This window comes from Gopherus flavomarginatus, chromosome 1 (assembly GCF_025201925.1).
Source record: "Gopherus flavomarginatus isolate rGopFla2 chromosome 1, rGopFla2.mat.asm, whole genome shotgun sequence".
Taxonomy (NCBI): Eukaryota; Metazoa; Chordata; order Testudines; family Testudinidae; genus Gopherus; species Gopherus flavomarginatus.
This window is the reverse complement of record NC_066617.1, coordinates 280,066,000-280,089,643: the sequence shown is the minus strand read 5'-3', so window position 1 is coordinate 280,089,643 and position 23,644 is coordinate 280,066,000. Positions and strand designations below refer to the sequence as shown.

General features: G+C 39.1%; 1 long non-coding RNA gene across 1 annotated transcript; it reads left to right on the top strand.

Moving 5' to 3' along the window:
* Nucleotides 1-247: 247 nt before the first annotated feature.
* LOC127050860 (uncharacterized) lies at nt 248-21,794 on the top strand. Its single transcript, XR_007774305.1, has 3 exons — nt 248-333; nt 2,809-2,906; nt 21,637-21,794. It is a non-coding gene; the product is annotated as an uncharacterized LOC127050860 (long non-coding RNA).
* The last annotated feature ends 1,850 nt before the right edge of the window (nt 21,795-23,644 follow it).

The following is a 23,644-nucleotide window of genomic DNA, read 5'->3' as shown; positions in this document are numbered from 1 at the left end:
CCCGATTCCCCCGAATCGGGCCCCGTGCCTGAAGGGGCCCCGTGCTCGCTGTCTCCCAGAAGCAAAGTTCTGCGTCTCCCGGAAGCAGAAGCTGTTGTTGCTAGGCAATGAGAGACGCTGGCCAGCACAGGGCTGAGCAGAGGCAGCCGCGTGGGTGTTGCAGGTCAGGAGGGGGAAGGGGGAGAAGACACACGTGTTTTACAGCCTTCCTTCCCCTCTCCTCCCCCCCAGCACTCACCTGGAGGAGACGCGGAGGGAGCTTCTGGTCCGGTGGAAGACAGGAATCTCTGCAGTGGACCTCACCTACTTGAGCAGCTGCTGGGGCTTCCAACGGTGAGTGTTTGACCCTGTCATTCCCCTTAGGTTTTGTAATATTGGGTTGGTTTTCTGGTGTTGCTGTTTGAGGGTGAGTTTGTGCCTGTCTGTATCTGTTTCAAAATTAAAGTTGGGATCATATAATGTAACCCAGGAAAAAAGCCCCGGGCTGGTACTTAGTGCTGTGAACTCCAGGTGAGAGAGAGAGAGGGAGGTTTGGAGGAGGAAATCAAATACAGCAAGAGAGGAGAATGCAAAAGGTCTGCAACATGGCACAGCAGGCTGAGACTTTTATCTCCCTCCCCACCCCACCGCAGAAGGGGAAACTGAGGCATGGTGTGATCTGATTCCCTCTCCAAATTATTTTGCAAAGGAAGGGGACTAGGGCTTCTATCCAAACCAGTTCCCTTCCCATCAACTCTGCTTTCCCTGCTGCAAGACTGCTGTAGGGGCTGAATATTTCCATTAAACTATGGCTCCTTCATTTGCCCTGCAACAATAAAATAGACCAGCTTTTGGGGGGGGCGAATAGCCCCCCCCCAAAGCTCTGTGGATATTAAGTTTTTTTTTGAGGAGGGGCATGATAATATTCTAGATCAATCAAATGCCCAGCTCAGCTTTCTAGCCATCCAGCAGCTCTAGGGCAGGGAAGGAAGGTGCTCTTGGTGCAGAGTGGTCGCAAAACGGGTGAATTTAGCAGGAGGTTGTGGGGGTCCGCTTGAAATCCCACCTGATGCAGCCACACAGAATCACTGGCAGCACTGGGAAAGGCCAGGAGTGGAAGCAGGTGGCCTGGGGGTGAGGGGACATTTGCCCTCAGTCCTGGGCTCTGGGATGGACTAGGCTGGGTGGTGGGTTCAGTCTAGTCATCCAGCCTGTTGCTCTCACAGGAATTTGTGGTTTTCATCTGGCTCCACCGAAAAGATCAAACAAGCCCAGTAGAAAAGGAGCGTGAGAGAGGCGGGAAGGAGTTTGTAAGGGGTTTAAGTGACCCATCAGCAAAAGAGTAAAACCAGAGTTTGACTGGGTTTCCCCCCAGCCACCACTCCTGCAAACAGTGGGGAATGGGCAGCTCCATCCCGCACCGAGGCTATGGTGAGGGGCATCAGGGGAGGAAGGAAGCCACATGGCAGTCCCTTCCCCCTGGCACCCCCTTCCAGTCCCCAAACTCTGTCCCAAAGCCTGCACCCACCCCTCCACACTCCCTCCCAGAGCCTGCACCCCTCCACCCTTCCTGCACCCCACCCCATGCCCCAGCCTGGAGCCTGCACCCAGCACCCAAATTCCATCCCTCTCAGCCCTGGGCAAAGCTCCTTGATCTGGCTCCCAGCCCCACTCCAAGGGTTGCAGCTGTCTGGAGGTGCCTGCCTTCCACACCTTCCTCATTCACACATCATTCATTCAATAGGGCCATTGATTACAAAGTGGAGGAAAGATCTTATCCTACTTCTAGCAAAAGGACATTTTTCTTTTACCTTATATACTATCGTAAGGGCCCGTTATAACATATTACCAAGGTTCAATACAAAGTCGTGTAAAAGTTATACAAAAATGCATAATGCAGAGATTTATCTACAACTGCATTGACTGCTTTCTGCAGTAATATAGTGACCCCTGGGTCTCTGAATGAGGCTATATACTGAGGGGAGGAGGTGCAGTGCAGCAGTGAGTCAGGGGCAAGCGGGTGGGCAAGCGGCAGGTGTGCAAATAGGCAAGCAGTGAGCCAGCAGGGGTTCTAGGGGCAGGCATGGGGGTTTCTGGCAGGGGAGGGAGAAAGTGAAAGGAGGCGAGTGGTGGGTGGGGGACTGACTAGGAGAAACGCAGCAAGTCAGCAGGGGACTAGGGGGTGAAGAGGGGTGTGATGGTGGGGCCGAGATGAGAGGGGGTGGGTCCTATTTTACTGCTGTGATCTGGTCACCCTATGTGTGCCAGGTTTCAGAGTAGCAGCTGTGTTAGTCTGTATCTGCAAAAAGAACAGGAATAATTGTGGCACCTTAGAGACTAACAAATTTATTTCAACATAAGCTTTCATGGACTACAGCCCACTTCTTCGGATGAATAGAATGGAATACTTCTTTTTGCCTATGTGTGCCGTTTCTCTCCCCCGCCCCAACCTTCCTTTTTGGGGCACAGCTGTTTCGACAGGGTGGCGCTGAGGAAGGAGGGTTTGTTTCTGCGAGGCGGGCGGTGCTGGGGGTGAAGAAGGGGCATAAAATAAACATTATTGAAGAAAATCAGTTGTACAACTATCGAAACAAAAATTATTTTCCTAATGTGAAAATCTATAATTAATATTCTTTTAGAATGTAGTGACTTCTATCAATATGGGCAAGAGATCAAGAGATATTGGTAGAAAGTACCCAAGTGGGAGTAAGAAAAGAGCCATATACAATATGATGTAATGTATGTAATATATAATTTTCTTATTATGTATACAGTCATCGAAAGTAAATAATACATGGAAGAAATGAAAGGTGGTTTTTTTTTTTTTAGTCATCCCTGCCAGGGCCCCATCAAAACTGTTCGAATTGGGCCCCGCACTTGCTAAAGCCGGCCCTGGCTGAGAGTATGCACACATTCCATGAAATATGGTGAGCATTCCATGAAATATGCAGGGTACATAAAATCCTTATTTTTTTTTCACCTAAGAATGCCAAGTTATTTTGTAACTGAGGAAAGAAAAATTGCAGTCTTGAACTGGAAATAGAATTACACATGCCATAAATGAGTTCTCACAGAATTCCAAATATATTTAATTTTCAATCCTTTTGGTTAGATGCTTATATGCCTCTTGATTGCAATCAGAATGCACCCAGCATGGACTTATAGAGCGTTCATGATTTTTAACCTTGATTGGTACCTATCAGCTTGCAGATTGAACACTCTTAGAATACAATGTAAGCAGTGTTGAAAGACCTACTTTTGACTCAGTTTCACTCACAGCCAAATGTAAAAATTTTGTCTCACTGGAGACAGCACATTAAATAACATTAAAATTTGTGATAGAAAAAAAGAAGCTAATATCCCTGAATAATTGTTCATTACTGAATAGCCTGACTAACAATTTCTGTCATTTGTACATCACATCTTTACAATACTGCAAGTAAATATTTGAAAATATAAATCAAACATGTTTTCTGTGTCAGCTCCGTGCAAGCTGATGTAATATAAAATACCTCAAAGTATTATGTTTATATTATTCAAGCTCATCACAACATTCTGTTTGAAAATTTTCTAAGGGTAATGCCTCTGTGCATTGTTTCCCAATTACAGTATAATGAATGAAACATATGCTTGCCGTCTTAGCTGTCACATTTCTGTATTAGAAAGAAAATGGTTACTTCAGAATAATCAGAACACAATCTTACTTTAATTGTTAACCATTCATTAGGGATAAATAGGGATATAGAGACATCTACCACCAGGTCATCCATTTGAATCTAGTTTACGTGTGTAGTATGTAAAAGTTATTGCTCTCTGATCACTCTGAAGTATCCTCTGTGAAATGGTCTGGGATTCCTAGCACAGTTCCTAGTGGGCAAACATTCACTACACTATGACCACCATTATGTATCTCACTAATAATAGATGTCTTTCTTCGCCAGAAAGCTTTGGACAGTTAACTAATATGTAAGTGGGATAGGAAGGTGGGAAGTGGAGGCTTGGGATAATGACAATAAAAGAAAATAACATAACTAAGTTACATACATTTGACATGTTGCATATATGTTGTGTGTCCATTACAGTTTCTCTGTGTTGTCTATTTACATTTTAAGTTCCGTTGAGCAGGGGCTTTGTTATGTGTTTATAGAGCACCCAACCCAATGGTGCTCCAATAATGATACAGGGCACTCTAAGAGAATAAGTATTAAATAATAAGAGGAATTATTGTGGTCTACAAATAGAGATTCTTTTCAAAAGACAGTAAGTCTAACAAACAACCATTCAAATTTCTACCTGCTGGGCTAGTTTTGGATTCAATTTAAGGATTTCAAAAAAAAAATTCAGTGTCAGAAATAAAATCTTTAAAGCTGAGTGTCTAGCACCGATGTTTTAAGATTATCACGTCAAGGAGGATTTCAGGTTTAAAAAGGAAGATGAAGCAATTCTAGTAGAAACCAGAGTATTCATTTCCAAATAAGGTTGATAATACTGGTTTATATAAAATTAACATTCATCAGAGCATGGAGCCCAAACTTCTAATCATTCTTTTATGATGTTTGATAAAATTCAGATATCTTTTCAAAAAACTGTTCTTCCTTTCTTCTTTGGGGACTAAAAAGTGGAAGTGCCACAGGCTGAAAAATTCATGAGAATTACCTAGCTTAGAAGTTCAATATTACCTAATGTGGCTTAGTTTCACATCCAAATTTGGGGATATGTAAGGAAATCAATTTCCCAATCTTTTGCATTTCTCCATTCACTATTTCCAAGTGAAGCAACTAGAAACTGCCAGGTGAGTGGATAGAGGTCACTGATAAAAAACAAAGTGGCATCATTTTATCAGGCTCCGATTCAGCAATTTGACAAAAAAAAATCTGTTACAAAATAACTGAGCCAATCTCTGTACAATGTATGTTTATGGGGCCTTCAATAGAACTGACGTGATCTCTGCATAGGAAGCATCATGAAATTATGGAAAGTCATGTGAAGCCCCTTCATGTTGACATTGTCCAGCCAACGGTACAAAGATATAGGACAGGATTTTTCCTGAAGATAGAAGGTGGTTGGCCTCTTATATTATTACTGAAAAATATAACCTGAACCCAGTTCAGGAAACACATCAGGAAAAGAGAACTGCCAACTGTCAGATTCTTTCCTTCAAAAGAGTTTAATTTTATCTGCATATTTCAGTGGATTCTTGTTATGTGAATCAATAATGTGAATTAACCCATGTAATTCTTTGTGTTCTTCTTAGAGGTTAGTATTTACAGTGCCAGAGTAAAATAGTTTAATGTGTGTACCATATGCAGGTCAAGAAGCCAGTTGGCTTAAAATGGATGAATAACAAAGCATGAGTGAATTAGTACATTAATGCACATGCCTAATCAATAATTTCCATAGAATAAAAAATGTTAATTTAGAATTATTGAATCATTTAAAAGGAAACACAAGGAGATAATTAGATGATTGAAAAGCTTCTCTTGAGGAATAATATTTTAAATAACATTAAGTGCATGATATAATTTTGCTCATTAAAAGACTATGTAATTATAATAACACATTTGGCTAGGAGTTCTGCAGACTCAATGGTCTCCTTGGCCACTGAGACATCTTTATATCCTGAGAGGCAATGTACTCACTTGAAGCAGTTGCATACAGATTAAATAGCAGGCTTGTTCCTCCTTTTTCCAGGTTCCTTCCACCTGAGAGTCAGGAGCTTAATCCCTTCTCACATAAGTAGTCCTCACTCATTTGGTGATCCCTCAGTGGCACTACTCATGTAAGCAAAGACTGTGCCTGTGAGTAAGGGTTTTCAGTATCAGCAGTAAGACTTTATGATCGACATCAGTTGAGGAACAGGACATGTGAGAATCAGATTCTTCAACCAGGAAACAATTTAGGGGCAGATCCTCAGCTGGTGGCAATTAAGCTATGTATCCTTCAGGTCTCTGTCAGAGTGAAAGCTCTTAAACAAGCTACATATTCAGTGCTGGGGATGAACACATTATAGTGAAGTGAGACCAGGTTCCATGTATATACAAATGACCAGGAACCAAATCTGGCCCTTTCCTTTTCTTTTTATTGAAATTGTGGAGGAGAGTTACTGCAGACCCCTAGAACAGTAATTCCTGCTGCTCTGCAGCCCAGTTGAGAGGGAGAGAGATGATGGAGGAGTTCAGCAAAGCATATGATGGCATGATATTTTCTCCTTAATAAATTAGTTAGTAAAAATACATTAAACTTCAGTCCCTTCTAAAAAAGCTAAAGCATTTTCAATATCTAAATATTCTGCATTTCATAACTACAATATCCTTATGTTTATTACTGAGTATTGACTTGTGGCCATATGGTCTCTCTAAACATTAACTTTCTTTTGAATAACTCATTAATGCAATAAGCAATAAAGGGCCTATAATATAACAATTATGATTATTTTTAAATTAAATTACTAATGAGCCATATATATATATACAGAGAGAGCATGCAGGTGTTCAACAATAAAGAGTAGATTTGTTTAATGAAAAAAAGAAATACACCACACACATAAACAACTTTGAGCAAGGTCCTGCTCTCATGTACACTGACTTTATGTTAGTGTAGTTTATTTGGGCCTGATTCTACAATGAATTCCTCCTTGCAGAACAATTTTTACACCCTTTCATGAGAGTGTAAAAGGGTATTCAATCTCTCTGCAGCTTTCAAGAGAGTTGACCACAAGTTTCTTCTGATCTTCTACATCATATAGCTGGAGTAGATGGAAAAGTACTACAATTACTCCTCTGCAATAGATTCTAGAAAGGGGTGGTAGGCAACTTTTACTTCTCCCCAAAAGTTTTAATCTGCAGAGCTCCTCTAATATGTATGTCATCTCATCAGTATTTACATGAGACTACTTGGACAGGTGGTGAGACACAGCAAACATTGCAGACAACAAAATGATTACACCCAGCTGTATTTTTCATATCTTAAAGTCATTACCAATGACATGACAATATCTAGAAGAGATCAGCATCTGGAAGCATAAGAATCAGAGGAAATTCAGTCTGATTCTGTTACCAGTGCAAGAGCTCAGTCTTGATTTTTAAAGCTATGAACACCCCGCCCAGCCATATGAGCAACTACATCTCCATCCACGACCCAACAAGACTCTGGAATGCTAAGAGACAGAGTAGTTCAGAATCCAGAATGAAGTACACATGAGCTAGAGATGAAGCATTTTCTATAAATGGAGTTGTTCTTGGAACAAACTTCCAGAGGAGATTAGAATAATCCAAAGTCTGACTATGTTTAGGGTACACCACAAAACTTTCCTTTTTGAAGAAGCATTCCTACCAGAATACCCCCCTTCACCTTCCCCCCCAAAGGAAGTAACATTATCAATTACTATATGTTAAGGTTGAAATGCATCTTCCATGAACAACTTTTCTGACTTGTTCTTACCTTTGCCAAATTTTACATCCTTCAACTCAGCCCAAACATTCGTAACGTTTTAGTAAAATCCACAGTCATATATTTTTACTTCTGCACATACAAAAATAAATCCCCTTTTTCCATATATTCTAATCAGATATTTAGGCATGTGTAACTCAAAAGATTTTATTCAAATTAGGCTTGTTCTGCAGATCAGCATGTAAGACTGATTGGTTTCAAAGGGGTGTTCTAAAGGTCTTTTCAATTACTGAAAGAGGCAAGGAAACAAACTTGAAAATAAGAAAGTGATAAAATGGGAAGATTAAATAGAAGGTGAATCAACATTTTTGCACCATGCACTATGTAAAGACATAAACTAGAAATTAAAATATAATGAGCAAATGTGTGAAAGTGGAAATAAATACATTATATAGAATAACTGACAGTAAATGGCAGGAACTGCAACATGTATTCTATAGAGAGAAACACAAAAAATAACCAATAATTGTATAAGATGACTCTAACTTAAAATAAAACATTTAACTTGTCTAGTGCCAATGACTGAATATGTTGTCTTGTCTTTTGCATGTAAAATGAGGACTTGATTTTCAAAAGATTTCTAGCGTAATTATAAAGATAGAAGCAGATTCCTGATATTACTCCTCTCTGATGGGACTCCTTGCTGCTGAAATTGCAAAGAGTTTCTGTTAAAAAGTTAATTGAAAACACAGCTGGATATCATTCCCAGTTTAAGCAGAGAATCTCAGTGCATAAAAATATGTTCAAATATTCAAACTGTGTCACAAACCACTAAAGGAAGCACATGTGGATTATGGCTTCACCCTGTTGTTCATAGGTATTGTGGCACACCTGGCCTAGAATAATCATACACTATGCCTTCCTATACCACTGAAACATTTATAGCCATGATCTGTTCACTTTTGAAATACACAATAGTGAGACCCTTCAGTAACTGCTCTTATCTTGAGAAACAATTTTTGTAATTTCTAACTTCTGAATATTCAACATTATAAACTTATAAATATTCACATACGTTTTATACTAAATTTTCCTGTATTCAAGAATAAAAATAAGAGGAAAAAGAAAAAGGAAAAGAGCAATGGGATATATTTTCTGAAAGAGATCCAATCTCCCTTTTTGAACTATACAAATCAGACCACATTTGCCCCTATAAAACAAATTGTACAAACCTGAGAATTTGTGCCTCTAACTACATGATTTTCAAGACTGCACCTGAAAATGGTGCTTGCTTGAAGAGTTGAAATTCAAAAAGAAATACTGATGACCTTTTGGTAAAATCTTGATGGAAAAGTCCAACTCTGATTTTTTTTTTAAATTTGAACTTCAGAACCCTGTAGAGAATAAGCATTTTTTTTTTAAATTCTAGCAGAAAAGATAGCTAGTACAACTGAAATATCTTAAGCAAGACTAATGCCCTTCTCTGCATGAAGTGTTTGTATACTGCCAAACAATGTAGGACATATTATTCAGGTAGTCTGGTGCAAAGATCAAAGATCATTATTTTCTATATTCACATGCTCATTAATGAGTTTAACACATTTAATGCTTCTAACTCAATATTAATAATGGAAAATTATTGTTTAAGGTGAATGATTCTAATAGCTAACCTGCACCACTAGCAAATATGTAATGCTCTTCAACTTCCATTGGCCTTACTAAGCCTCCAGAGGATTGGTAGCTTGTCCTTGCACAATGTCAGATAATTTTCACCACTAGGTGCTTCTGCTGTCTTTGTGGGACTGGTCTGCTTCCTATTAGCTGTAGTTATGTCACTAAGGAATGAGGAAAGGAATTAAATTAATGGTATCTCAAATGTCACTGGCACCCAACTCATTTTTAAAAACTTATGCCCAACAGAAAAATATAGAGAAAGAAAGTGAATATAATTTGAAAGTAATTATGTCTTTGTAAGACTAACTATTGCTAATGAGTAAATAAAGAACTACTTTGAACATTAGAATACATACCATATTTTCTTTGATGACCAAGATTCACAGAAACATTTATCTAAATCAATGTAGGGAGTATTGGAATGAAGAGAAAGATAGCTGAAGATGGTATGTTTCATCATGGCAGACAAAGGGAGTAAGGTTTTTAAAAAACACACAAACACACTTGCTATAAGATTGCAATGTAAGACTACATTATTTCTGAAAATCCAGAACAACCAAAAACTGAAAAAAGAGAAACAAAGAAACAACAACAACAACAAAACAAACACACGAAACCTCAGAAACACAACCTACCCCACCTTGTTTTAAACTATCTCCATACTAACTCTGCTCACATGCTTTTCTACAGAGTCCTGTAACCTGCAAAGAGGATCCAGAACCTCCCACCTCGCTATTAAAAAAAAGGCCTGCAATTCTAATAGCCCTCAACACACCACACTTCTACTTAGTAACTTCCTTAATTAATAAATAACAATAAACACAAAATTACAAGGTTAACCTTAAGGGAGGTCTTGCTGCAGCAAGGGAAGAAAAGTAACATCTGGACTTTGTCTTGTTCCTTACGTATACTATTTGGAGCATGCCCAGCAAGACCACTCTCGCTCTCACAGCCATCTTCTTTCAGCACCACTTCCTCCTTCTGGAGCAACATTCTGTAACCATACTGAGCTATTATGTAGTAACAATTGATCAATGTGCCTTTTCATTCTCTTCCCTTTTACCTCTACCAAATATGTTACCCCATATTTGCTTTGCTATCACTTCCCTCACACACACTTTATCCTTCCCTATGTAATTTCATATCAACATTGTTTGCCCGAGGCAGGAAAACCTGTGAGGTTAACGGTTTCTATCTTTTGTCAAGTGCTCTCAGTCTAAGTAAACCAACACTAGTATATAACTGAGTTCTGGATTGTTAGGTAGACTAAGCTTTGTGTTTTTCTTTCAATTCTCCTACTCTGCCACTACACTCCAATCCAATTTAAGTTTATATAGCCAGTTTCTGCCCATTAATAGCAGGGCCATTTCCTTCAATTATGATTAGCTCTAATGATGAACAGATGCCTTTAGAAGTTACACTGATAGGGAGATTGCTTAATACCCCAGTCTGTCCTTTAGTATAATTCTGTAAGGGCAGATGAATTTCTCTTCATCTTATCTCAGTAAATACATATTTGTATAGCCCTTCAGAAATCATGGACATTGTCACACCTGTATTTATTTCATTTTCAATATAATCATGTACATTTATGGGAATAAAGGGAAACAAGAAGACTTTTTATCAATACATTAGAAGCAAGAGGAAAACCAAAGACAGAGTAGGCCCACTGCTCAGTGGAGAGGAAGAAATAGTAACAGGAAACTTGGAAATGGCAGAGATGCTTAATGACTTCTTTGTTTCAGTCTTCACCGAGAAGTCTGAAGGAATGCTTAACATAGTGAATGCCAATGGGACGGGGGTAGGTTTGGAAGGTAAAATAAAAAAAAAAACAAGTTAAAAATCTCTTAGAAAAGTTATATGCCTGCAGGTCACCAGGGCCTGATGAAATGCATCCTAGAATACTCAAGGAGCTAACAGAGGAGGTATCTGAGCCTCTAGCTATTATCTTTGGAAAATCATGGGAGACAGGAGAGATTCCAGAAGACTGGAAAAGGGAAAATATAGTGCCCATCTACAGAAAGGGAAATAAAAACAACCGAGGAAACTACAGACCAGTTAGTTTAACTTCCGTGCTTCACTTAGGAAGGAACAATCATTTTCACACATACAGAATGGGAAGAAACCAGGGGCAGCTCCAGGCACCAGCATGTCAAGCATGTGCCTGGGGCAGCAAGCTACAGGGGGCACTCTGCCAGTCGGCGCGAGGGTGGCAGGCATCTGGCCTTCTGCAGCATGCCTGGGGAGGGTCCGCTGGTCCCGCGGCTTTGGCAGACTACCCGCAGGCGTGCCGCCGAATCCTCGAGACTGGGAACCTCTAGCAGGCAAACCGCCAAAGGCAGCCTACCTGCCATGCTTGGGGCTGCAAAATACCTAGAGCCGCCCCTGGAAGAGACGGTCTAGGAAAGAGTATGGCAGAAAGGAATCTAGGGGTTACAGTGGACCGCAAGTTAACTATGAGTCAACAGTGTGATGCTGTTGCAAAAAAAGCAAATGTGATTCTGGGATGCATTAACAGGTGTGTTGTGAACAACACTCAAGAAGTCATTCTTCCGCTGTACTCTGCACTGGTCAGGTCTCAGCTGGAGTATTGTGTCCAGTGCTGGGCACCGCAATTCAAGAAAGATGTGGAGAAATTGGAGAGGGTCCAGAGAAGAGCAACAAGAATGATTAAAGGTCTAGAGAACATGACCTATGAAGGAAGGCTGAAAGAATTGGATTTGTTTAGTTTGAAAAAGAGAAGACTGAGAGGGGACATGATAGCAGTTTTCAGGTATCTAAAAGGGTGTCATAAGAAGGTGGGAGAAAACTTGTTCATCTTAGCCTCTAAGGATAGAACAAGAAACAATGGGCTTAAACTGCAGCAAGGGAAGTTTAGGCTGGTCATAGGAAAAAGTTCCTAACTGTCAGGGTGGTTAAATGTTGGAATAAACTGCCTAGGGATGTTGTAGAATCTTCATGTCTGGTGATATTTAAGAGTAGGTTAGATAAATTTCTATCAGGGATGGTCTAGACAGTATTTGGTCCTGCCATGAGGGCAGGGGACTGGACTCGATGACCTCTAAAGGTCCCTTCCAGTTCTAGAGTCTATGAATCTATGAATTTATATCAACATAATCTGGGGAATGCATGTCTGTTCATTCTCCAAATTCTACAGTTCATGTCACACAACCTTTCATCCAGGGAAAATTCTGCTTCTGATCCCAACACAACTACTTTGGTGTCTCCTACTTGACACTGATGGCTTCCTCTCGCTATATCTTTCAGTGTGCTGTAGTGTGCTGTGGCAAGCCGAGGCAGCATATTCCCTCTTATTGTACTTTTCGCACTGCACCTTCTTAAAAAAACCTTTCTCCTGCCGATATGTTGATGGGTGCTGGAACAATTTTTATAGTGGGGGGTGCTGATAATGGAAACCATGTATTTAGTGTTTATTATTACTACTTTAAGCCAGGGAGTGCAGCAGCAGCCCTAGTTTCAATGTCACTGAGTGCGATGCCCTTAAACAGTGGAAACATCACTTCCTCCAATTTCTTTGGATTTTTTGACGATTGTTAACTTATATTATTATCATCTTCACTCCTTGCTGACAAATCTTTTTCCAATTTGACATGCTGGGGCCTGTTTCATTTCAAATTTTGGCACATTTTTCTTTGTGTATTAAGACTAATCTCCACAGCTCCGTCTAGTGACAGTTCTTTGTTTTACACAATGTTTATCACACTCTCTTTTAATTCATAATTTAAGCCAAACACAAATTAATACAAGAACCTCTTTCAGAAAGTTAGCAAAACTATGAGTAATAGTTTTTTCAGGCTTGTCAAAAATTCTCAGATACTTTTTTCCTTTTATTTGATTCCTTAGATGAAACATATTATTCTGTTTAAAAAAAATAAAATAAAAAACCCTCCAGTAGGTACATCATGTTTCTTTAGAATCTTTATTATGACCTTACATTCCAGCTTACCACATTCTTGTGGAAAACATAAATTTTAAAACATGATAAATGTGGTTTGACGCACAAATGTTAGGAAAATATCCCTCTGATTCTCATTATGTTCCATAGCATTTTGCATAAAAATACTGCCCAAGCCCCTGAGTATATGTTGCAAATTTTTTCCTCTTTTTCATTATATTGGAAATATCCATATTATCATCTGCAGCCATTTTATCTGTACTCTCTTTTGTAAAAATGTATATAATTATTTATTTATTTTACATTTTATAATAATTTTATAACTATTTAAATTATTTATTTCATAATCCCATTTTTGTCAACCATTTTTATCTGTTATGTTTCATGGAATAGAAATAGAGAAGGGAAATAAAAAATGACATCTCTTTCATCATAACACAATTTCATTTCTGAGAATTCAGTACAATAACATAAGATCTAAAAAATAGAGCAAGAGGAAAAATCAGGCTGCTCCCTAAAACAGAAAGGGACATGTTGTTTAAGATGTTTGCAAACTGATTCTGCTCACACTTTGCCTCATGGACTCTTAGCCTGCATATAACTTCCAAATCCCCACTTCCATCCCTCTGTGATAGCCTGCAATTCCAACACAGTTCTCAGTACACCACAGTGGAGAACACAGAATTATGAGCCAATACTCAGAACTGTTGCTAGTAGTCCCCATTTCTCCTCACTGTTGTTCTTAGTTGTTTTGTTTTCTTTGCCACATGAACCATCATTTACTTTTCAGATAGTGTTTCAACACTGACATCTCCAGGTATCCGTTGAATGACAACTGTGCTAGCTGGTGGAAAGATCAAATTAGTTTGTCCAAACTTTATTGATTGATCTGTATATAAAATAGATTTTAGTAGCACTTGATATGGAATTGGAAGCGCTTATAATGAAGTTCCATGTGGAAAAATTAGGAAATGTTTGCTGTAGTCTCAAAATTAAAACAATACATTGTCTTTGTGAACAGCAAAGATGCAATATATTCACACAGGCTCTGATCCAGCAGACTATTTATGAATGTGCTTCACATTAAGCAGTTCCATTGGCTTAGAGATAAGCATATGATGAAGTGCTTTGTTGGATCAGAGCACCCTCTAAATGTTCCACCAATTAGAAAGTTCCTAGCCATTCTAAGGCAATTTCCCACTTGAAATGTAGGGAAAAGCTCTGAAAATAGAGAAATTTTAAGTGTATCCAGAATCAGTTATATGTACAGTAAATGGTTGTATTTTAATTAAAATGGATAGAATAGAGAGTACTTGCACCAAACTGACAAATCAAAACTGATGAAATTATTTTCTACAGTAAAATACCTGACCCTCTCAATCTACTCACTCTTGGTCTAAAACACTTCTAAATGTAGAAAATTATAATTCTGCTTTGCTGACAACAGAATCAGTAAGAGTCATATTAGAACGAAAGAAACAGAGCCCAGTAACAAAAAGCCGGCCAACACATCTACCTAGACAAGGTGTTCCCAAACTTGAATCATGGCTTGTTCAGTATAAGCCCCTGGAAGGCCGTGAGATGCTTTATTTACCTGAGCTTCTGCAGGTATGGCTGCTCACAGCTCTCAGTGGTTGCAGTGAGCTGTGGGAAGCAGTGTGGGCTGAGCCACTGCTTCCCGCAGGTTTCATTGGTTGGGAACGGTGAACCACAGCCACTGGGAGCTGCAGGTGGCCATACCTGCAGATGCTCATATCGCAGCGTTCCAGGGGCTTATCCTAAACAAGCCATGAACCAAGTTTGGGAACCCCTGACCTAGACTAAGGGCAAGTCTACACTATAGCACTACACTGTTGCAGCAGCACCAATGCAGCTCCGCTGATTAGCACGTCTTGTGAAGACACACTATGTCGATGGGAGAGCACTTTCCCATCAGCATAATTACTCCACCACAACGACATAGCACTGGTGTGGACAGTGAAAAACTTGTAGGGTTGTGGGTTTCACACTTGTGAGTGATGTAAATTATATCAATTTAGGCTATAGTGTAGACCTGCTCTGTGTATGGGCCATTCACACACATAGAAACATGGAGGCCTTCAGTAGGGGCCACCTTAGCTCAGATTCCTGTCCTTTATGATTGGTGAAGAATAGTTCCCAAGATAAATGAAATCACCAAGGCCTCCTTTAGAGATCACCCCTGAAAAATTCCTTACTATTCTCCTTAATGTCTCACTCTCCTCCTCAACTTCCATCCCATCTCTTTTATTTCTTTCGTCTCTAAGCTCATTGAACTGACTGTCCACAATTGCTTTCAGGAATTTAATTCCACTGGAGACCCTCTTCAGTCTGGCTTTTGTGCCTTTCATTCCACCGAAATCACTCTCACCAAAGTGTCTAATGACCTCTTCCTAGCCAAACCTCAGAACCCTCTTCATCTACCCTCCAACTTTCTGCAGGGTTCCACAAAGCTCTGTTCTTCACCCCCTTTCTCTTTTCCCTCTACACCTTATCTCTAAGTAATCTCATCCACAAACACACATTCAGTTACCACTTTTATGCAGATTATTCACAGATCTTCCTCTATGCCAGACCTCTCTCCCTCTCTCCCAGCTAAAATCTTCAACTGTATCATTATGACTGTCTAGCCACCAGCTCAATCTGGCTAAAACAGAGCTCTTACTCCTCATCGCCCATGACCCCTCTGTAGCATCTTTTTTCTTGATAACAGTGGACAACAACAACACCATATTGCCTGTCACTCATGCTCATAACCTGGGCAGTATCTTTGTTTAGACATGTGTAGAACCTAGCATCCAAGATATATCTAAATTTTGAAGAATATCTCTGTATAACATCTCTAAAATACGGCTTTACCAATTCATAACAGCTGAAACTCCCATGCAGGCTCTCATCATCTTGCCCATTTAGTGCACTTTGGCCTTGACAGATGCAATGCTGCAGTCAAGGCTGATTCCCCACTCTGGCACTTAGAGTGCAGAAGGTGGGGGCCTGCAAGGATTCTAAAAAAATAACACTGGCCACTCAAGGCTGGTATTAAGCTCCCAAGGTCACAGCTTTTCTCTAACCATGGATGGATAGATGCTGCCACGAGCCAAGAGGAAACCCCTCCCCCCCTCTTTTGAGAACCAAGGAAGGAGCACTTGGGAACTCTTTCCTGTGGGGTATCCTCAAGCCCTTTCACCTCACACTCCAGGGAATACCTGAGAAGAAAACAAAGGAAATCTATTTTCACCAGCTAGTGAAACAACATATGAACAAACCTCTTAGGACACAAAAACCTATTCCTGTTCTTAAAAAAGGTAAATTTTATTAAAAACAAAATGAAAGAAAATATATCTGGAACTTAGGTTGTTGCTAGATTTAAAAAAAGATCAAATATAATAATTAAGCATCAAGAATGATTTTTTTGAGGTCCAGCTTAAAGTTACAAGCAAAACAAAAGCACCTGGGGTTAGCACAGAGGAGTCCACAAGCCTTACAGGAATAAAAGAAATAAACTTAATCATGTCTTCCCAGACATTCTCTGATCTACTTACATATCTGGGGTTCCAGATAAGTAGATTCGAGGTATTATTGGATGATTTTTCATACCAGTTTTTTTAAGCTTCTTACAACATTGCTGCTCTGTGTCTCTGCATGCAGTCAGACTTGTTAACCCTTTACAGGTAAAGCAACTAGAGAACAGCTACCAAGAGGAATTGTATAGCTAACTGACTGGCTGAGTGTCCATAAAAGGAAGCTACCTCCCTTCATTTACCACAGCTGCCCAGCTCATATCCGTTCGGAATGCTTTTGTAAAGATAATGTTTCTAGCCAATTATTTTGATCATGTAATCCCACTGCCTCTATCATATCACATGTAAACTCTTTGTCTTCATCTCCAGGTCCCTTCTTGTCCTGTCCCTTCTCTATTTGTCTCATATATTATCTGAAGGTCAATTTGATTAGTCAATAACACAAGTCTATCACCTCCTTGTTAAATTTTCAAAGAGGGATCTTTGTGCTTTCTCCCATGTTACCCCAAACTCTTGGGAGGAGCCTCCCAGTAAACATCTAGAAAGCTATATCATTTTGTCCCTTGAAACTCTCCTTTTATTGTGCTGCCTACAAAAAACTTGAAAGTGGTTAGACCACTGGTGTGCTGAGTCAAATCACTTTCATAATGACAAATATTGTCTCATTGTTTCCTTGTGCTTCTTAATATATCTGTCTGTACTCAGCTGTTGCTGATGGTCTTATATTTAGATTATAAAACTGTATAGGGCAGGAACTTTCTTTTTATTCTGTGTTTGTAAAATGCCTAGCATAATGGGGTCCTGGTCCATGACTGGAGAGCTTGAGTGATACAATAATACTCATAATAAATAATAATGATGCAGTAGTCTGGTCCATGGTGGGGAAAACATATGAACAGAATGAACTCATTACACTTCAGTTCATGACTTTTCAAATTATCTCCTCCTCCTCCTTCTCTCGCCCCATATTTATAACACACTAATATATCTCAGCATCATGTACTATACATATTGTTATATACGTCTATAATACAGGATGCTGAGGTCAGTGGTTTTGTTGTTGTTGTTGTTTTATTTCCTCCCACATGAATGGCCGATGAAGAACCTGAAAAAATTAAATTTGCTTCTTTTTAAACTGACTAGATTGCATGTTGACAGCATGCCCATAAATCTGCTTTTCCAGCCCTTAACGTGTTAGCGCAAATATTTAATTATATTTTAACACAATTTTTGTGACAATTATTCTTAAATTTCAGAATTTTTTTTAAGGGTCTTAAACAGAATATACTAACCTCTGAATATACCTTCTAGAATGCTAACACCTATTTATGCTTTATCCACAAAAATATGCTTCCTTGAGGAAGCAATGACCTCCATTGAGGTTTACCCTGGAACAAGAAAGTCAAACTCACTAATAATTCAGAAATATAAGGAATCCAAATATTCTTTTCATGATTATTTCAAATCTCAGTAATATAAGATTTTTAACCATTTCCTGTCTGTGGCTAATTGGGTGTGCAAAATAGCTGTTTTATAGCCAGACTAAATACTGCTTGGTACCTCAGACTCCTCTACGTTCTATCCGCCAGCCATGCACACACACACACTGCATAGTGAAAACTATCTAATATGAGTTAAAGAACAAGTCCTATTTTTTTCTGCTTGCAACACTATACAACATTGAAATCTTTGCTAACTTTTTATAAATAGTTATATTTCCCGAACCCAGAAAAAATTAATGAAACTTGCAGCGAGGTTTGACTCAACTCAGAGAAAGAAACCTCAAAATTTGAATGAGAATACTTAATGAGATATAAGATACTTAACTCATCCAATGGATCCCTAACCTCACAATACAAAGGGCCTGGTCCAGCAGCTCCTATTCAGCCAATGGGAGGTTTGCCAGAGTCAGAGCTCTGGGATCAGTCCCATGACAGGTACAATTATATGTTTTTTGGACACATTGTAAAAGCCAGGCATGATGATCTGCTATAACATCCTTTGAGGGAGTGGGATTCGTCAGACACCAACTCTTCTGCTGTCACATATTATTGATGCATCTCTGCTTTCAGTATAACTGAAACGGAGGAGGAATATGCATATCTAACAAAAGGGGAAGAATGTGCGCATCTAATACAGGAAGTGGGTGTTCTTTGACAAAACACACAAGTTACTTATGTTCTCTACAGAAATTTAGCAAAAATATGTGGGTCAGTTACATCTGTCCCTTTGCAGTTCTAACTTCTATTATAAATGTAGAACACTATTCATTCCTTTCAGCCTCAGTCATCATACTTGTCAAATAGACTGTCATATACACCAGTGTGGATTATAATGCATGTCAGGCACTTATTTTTAGATGCATATAATGGACATTTATCAGAAAGCTGACACCTACTTTACACAGGTCATCTGTGATATTCACTAAGTGAGGTGACTTACATTTTACAAAGTTAATGATCATCTACCTGGTAAGTTTTAGATAAGAAAAATAGGGTGAAATCTTTGCTCCATTTACTGCAGTTAGAGTTATCTTTAATTCATTATTTTAGATGTCACATAAAATTACTTATAATCTAGTACACACAGATACTTTAACTGGGTCCCTCACCTACTGACTCAATTCATTCCATGCTACCATGGATCAGGATTCCAGGATTCCATGAATCCTGAAATGTATATGCTATGGGCCACGGAACATAGAAAAATCCCAAATCTGCAATTTCACCTTTCTGTCAGAGGTCACAGAAGGTTAACAGACATTTTTATTGGATTATATCCATTCAAGTGCTTTTTCATGGCTTTAAAGGGTGACAATAGCCAAAATATACAGTAGTTTTTCTTTTCAGCTCCTAGGGGCAGGGAATATATTTTTTGTTATGTGTATTTACAGGACTTAGCAAGTGGAGTCAATGATTATTAATTAAATTAAATTAAATGAATTAAAGACAGCCCTAGCCCAAATGAGGCTACCTGGGAGGCCTTCAATTTGGAAAAATGAGGGTCACCAGCTCCGTGTATAAGATTTTAGCAAAAAGAATCCATAAATATTTTTATCATGTGGATGATCACAAAAATTATATTAATTTCACTGGCACATGCTGCCAGCTAAGAGACAGCATAGCATTTGTCTGAGCATTTGAATGTAAGTGACAAAACAATGCTATAAGAAAGTGACCTCCTCCCACACACTGCCAGGAAAGCATTTCTACATTGCTTTTAAACATGCAACAGCATTTCTATGTCTTATAATATTAACATAACTTGTCTATTGGCTTTACAGTGTTTAATGTAGGGTAAAATTACTTCATCCTATTTTTACTATAACTTCAAAAATCATAAACAGTGGTAATAGGAGGCTGAAAATCTGCATATTTTCAATTAAGGAATTGATGATTAAGATAAAAGCATCATTTTATTGATCACACACCACACTCGTCCATTAAGGTAATAAAACAAAATAATGCTGTAACATTAAAATATCAGAGCTCACTGAATGGGAATAAGTGCACTGATGCTGATAACCCATCTATTTGAGTAGTGACTGCTGTCAGCTGTTATATCATGCTGATAATGGACACAATTCTAAAGGGTTAGAAGAGCCCCCTAAATGTCAGTGCTTATCCACGTTAGGGAAGAGTGAATTGGTTTGAATGAACTAACATCCTATCCAAAGCCTCAATCGCATTTTGAAATAAGCATTTATGAAGTGTCCGTGCCTCTTTTTTGTGAACTGCCAATTTTCTAACAAGGCCAACTATACACACAGAAAAGGGAACTTTCAACAAAAATGATAAAATGCACAAGAAACTCTTGGCCTCCTTTTCAAAGTCCTACACAACACTGCTCACACCTACATATCATTTCTTACCACTAGTGCAGCTTGCTCACCACTGCTTCTTTTATCTTTCTTAATATTTTCCATACTTCCTACTCTGCTTGTAACTCCCTGCCTAACTCAGCATGCCACCATCCACTCTCTTTATTTTCAAATTCTTTCCTCAAATTCCTTTCTTCCAGGAAGCCCATAAATGCAAACTCCCACCCACCCAACAGCAAAAATTCTCTAAGATGATATTTCCTTTAATTTTGCTGCATGTTTTAGGTTGACTGTTTAAATTGTGAGTCCTCTTGAACAGAGATGAGGAGTAGGTCTACATTTAAAAAGCTGCAAGTGCACAGCTACAACAGTGCAGAACTTTAGTCAAGAAACTACTACGCTGACGGGAGAGCTTCTCCAATTGGTGCAGTTAGTCCACCCCTACAAAAGGCGGTAGCTATGTCAACAGGAGAAGCTCTCCTGTCCATGTAGCATGTCTACACTGGGGGTTGGGTCAGTACAACTGAATCGCTCAGGGGTGTGGATTTTTCACACCCCTGAGCACCATAGTTATACCGATGTAAGTTTATAGTGTAGACCTGGCCTCGGTCTTCTTCTGAGGGCTGTCTTCTGTGTCTTGCTATCAGAACTTAATAAATTAATCAATGAATAAGCAAATAAATAATATTTTCCATAGCCAATGTAAGTGATAAGATGGTGAAGGAATTGCAAAAAGGCCGCATTTGGGGGATTAAGTTGGTCTGTAATTAGATACAGTAGAGACAGAAGTAACCACAAAAACTGGTAGCAAAATACAAAAGAATTCCAGAGATTCTGATCTAAACATAATTCACTGAAATGCCCAATGAACAAGAGGGTTATTTTCCAACTCTTTGTTGTACTGTTCAAGAACTTTTCCTTCTATCACTTCATATGCTCTGTGAATTCATTCTTTATTATCTGATCCAAGATTTCGTCTACTGGCCTAATTATCTATATATCACATTAGAGCTCTGAACAATGTCAAGTGGCTGCCAGACTTCTTTTTCTCAAAGAATGACTATACATATCATAGGGTCTCCATCTTCTTGCTTCTAACCACTTCCAGGCATTACTGCTTCCCAAAAAGGCAAAGCCCCTCTATAACTTCTCAGAGACATAAAATGATATATAAAGATTTTCTGGTATTGTAGTACTAACAATAATAGTCCCTTAGCATTATACACATGAAGCTAAGTTACTCACCAGAAACTAAAATTTTGATATTTGCCATCATATGTTCACACTTTCAGGCTCTGATTCTGATCTTTCTTCCACAGGCAGAAATCAGAAATAACTTAATTGAAGGCAGTGGTGTTACTGAGATTCAATCCCTGGACTGTGAATGGGAGCCAAACAAGCAATTTTGTTTAGGAAAACCCCTCATGATATGGAATACAATTTGATTGTGCTTCTAAAAATGATTTCCAAATCATTTCAGAGGTTTGTTTTATTGTTTTGCTAAATGTGATTTGTATGCACTGAGAAAAATGTTTAGGATATTAAAAATTGACAGCCATATCTTCATTTAGTGTAAAACAGTATAGCACTATTGACATCTCAGTTTACACCAGCTGAGAACCTGGGCCTCCAACCATAGAATATGTCACCATGTAATGTAGAATTTTACAAAAAGTCAAATGCTTTAAAAGCAATGAACCAAACTCATTCTTGGTTTTAGCAGGCAGAAATGCTCATGGAGTTCTGAATGAAACATTGAGTATGTGACCCAAGGAGTGTTATCTACTAGAGCCTTCAGGCAGCCTGAGATGGGGGAACTGCCCTGTTCATCAAAACGGAGTTTAATTCCAAGGTCCACTGCTCTGTAGGGGCCTCCCTACATCAGCCCAGCAGAGGAGTCAACATGTAGTAAGGGATGAAAAATGTGCAATGCGATAAGTAATCTCCTGCTGTCACCCTTGCTCCCCACTTCCCCTTGTAGGTGACCCTTTCTGCATCTCCTGTTGTTTCCGAAAATTAACATCTGCTGTCTTTCTTTTGTGTGGAAAAGGGGGCTCACACTGATCCCCTCTGCTGCTGTGGGCTGCATTTCCGTATACGTGATTGCGGTAGGCAGAGCTTCTCTTGGGGGTCACACTCAGGAAATTTCAGATTCTTTTCGCCCTTTCCAAGGTCTTTGTGAATTTTGGTGGATCTTTGTCGGCAGTGGAGGTTTGCCAACTGTTGCCCTCTCAGATCCTCTGTAGCAGGAATCAGGTTCTTCTGAGGCACAGCAGCTTTCTTCCTGCTTCCCCACACCCCCTACACACACCCACTTCCTGAATCCAGCTCTGCTTTTTAAACGTGCTTCCTCCAGCTGAAGCAGGCTTTCCTGGTGTGTCTGTTTGGTAGGCATTGAGCTCACAGGAGCTTGTTAGCCTTCTTCTGATTTTGATTGGGGGACAGAAGTAGGGTGCCCCATCATGCTAATATATTCTTGAACTCTGTGGAGGAAGCAGAATAAGATTATTTTTACTTTTCTCATCAAACACTAGACAGTCTCATGCTCCAGAGCTGTACTGATCATTTCCTCTGAAATTCAGTCTGTACTAACTATTGCCTTTTGGGGCTCATTCTGTTTTGTAGGGTTTTATTCTCTTTTAATAAGCTACATTCCTTATCATGTAGTATACTGCCTGGTCAGACTAAAATGTAAATTAAAGTAGCTCTGGGAGATTTCAAGTACTTTCCTGAGTAATGGCTTTGAAGCATCCGTCACGTTTAATTAAATATAATCCTTTATCATGTTTTAACCACATTGTTCCCAGTGAAAATCCCTTAAGGTAGAGAGCTATTTTCTGGTTACATCTAATAATGATGAAGTGGAATAGCATCTAGCATTATGATGTAACCCTAGCAAAAGTAAATATCTTTGAATTCAAATCATATTGTCTTTCATTCTTTTGTAAGATAAGTAACTCTCTAATGCACCTGATTTGCGTGATTAAAGCTCATATCATAAACAGGGAATGTGCCAAGGAAATACATTTTACAACTGACCATGAATCTGGAGAAATGATAATAGGTGAAATCCTGACCCTTTTGAAGTCAGTAGCAGCATTGACATTGGTTTCAATAGGGTCAGGATTTCACTCAGTGTTTCAAATCATCACACACCTAAAAAGAGTTTTTAATAATAATAAAAATCTATATTTGAAAAGGCAGTATACATGAAAATTCCTGACTAAGTACAAAAATGATATACATGAGTGTTGTCTAAATACCTAGATATGAAAGGAAGGAACAGATGTAGAGGTAAGTTATTAATGATATCCTGGATTGTACCTC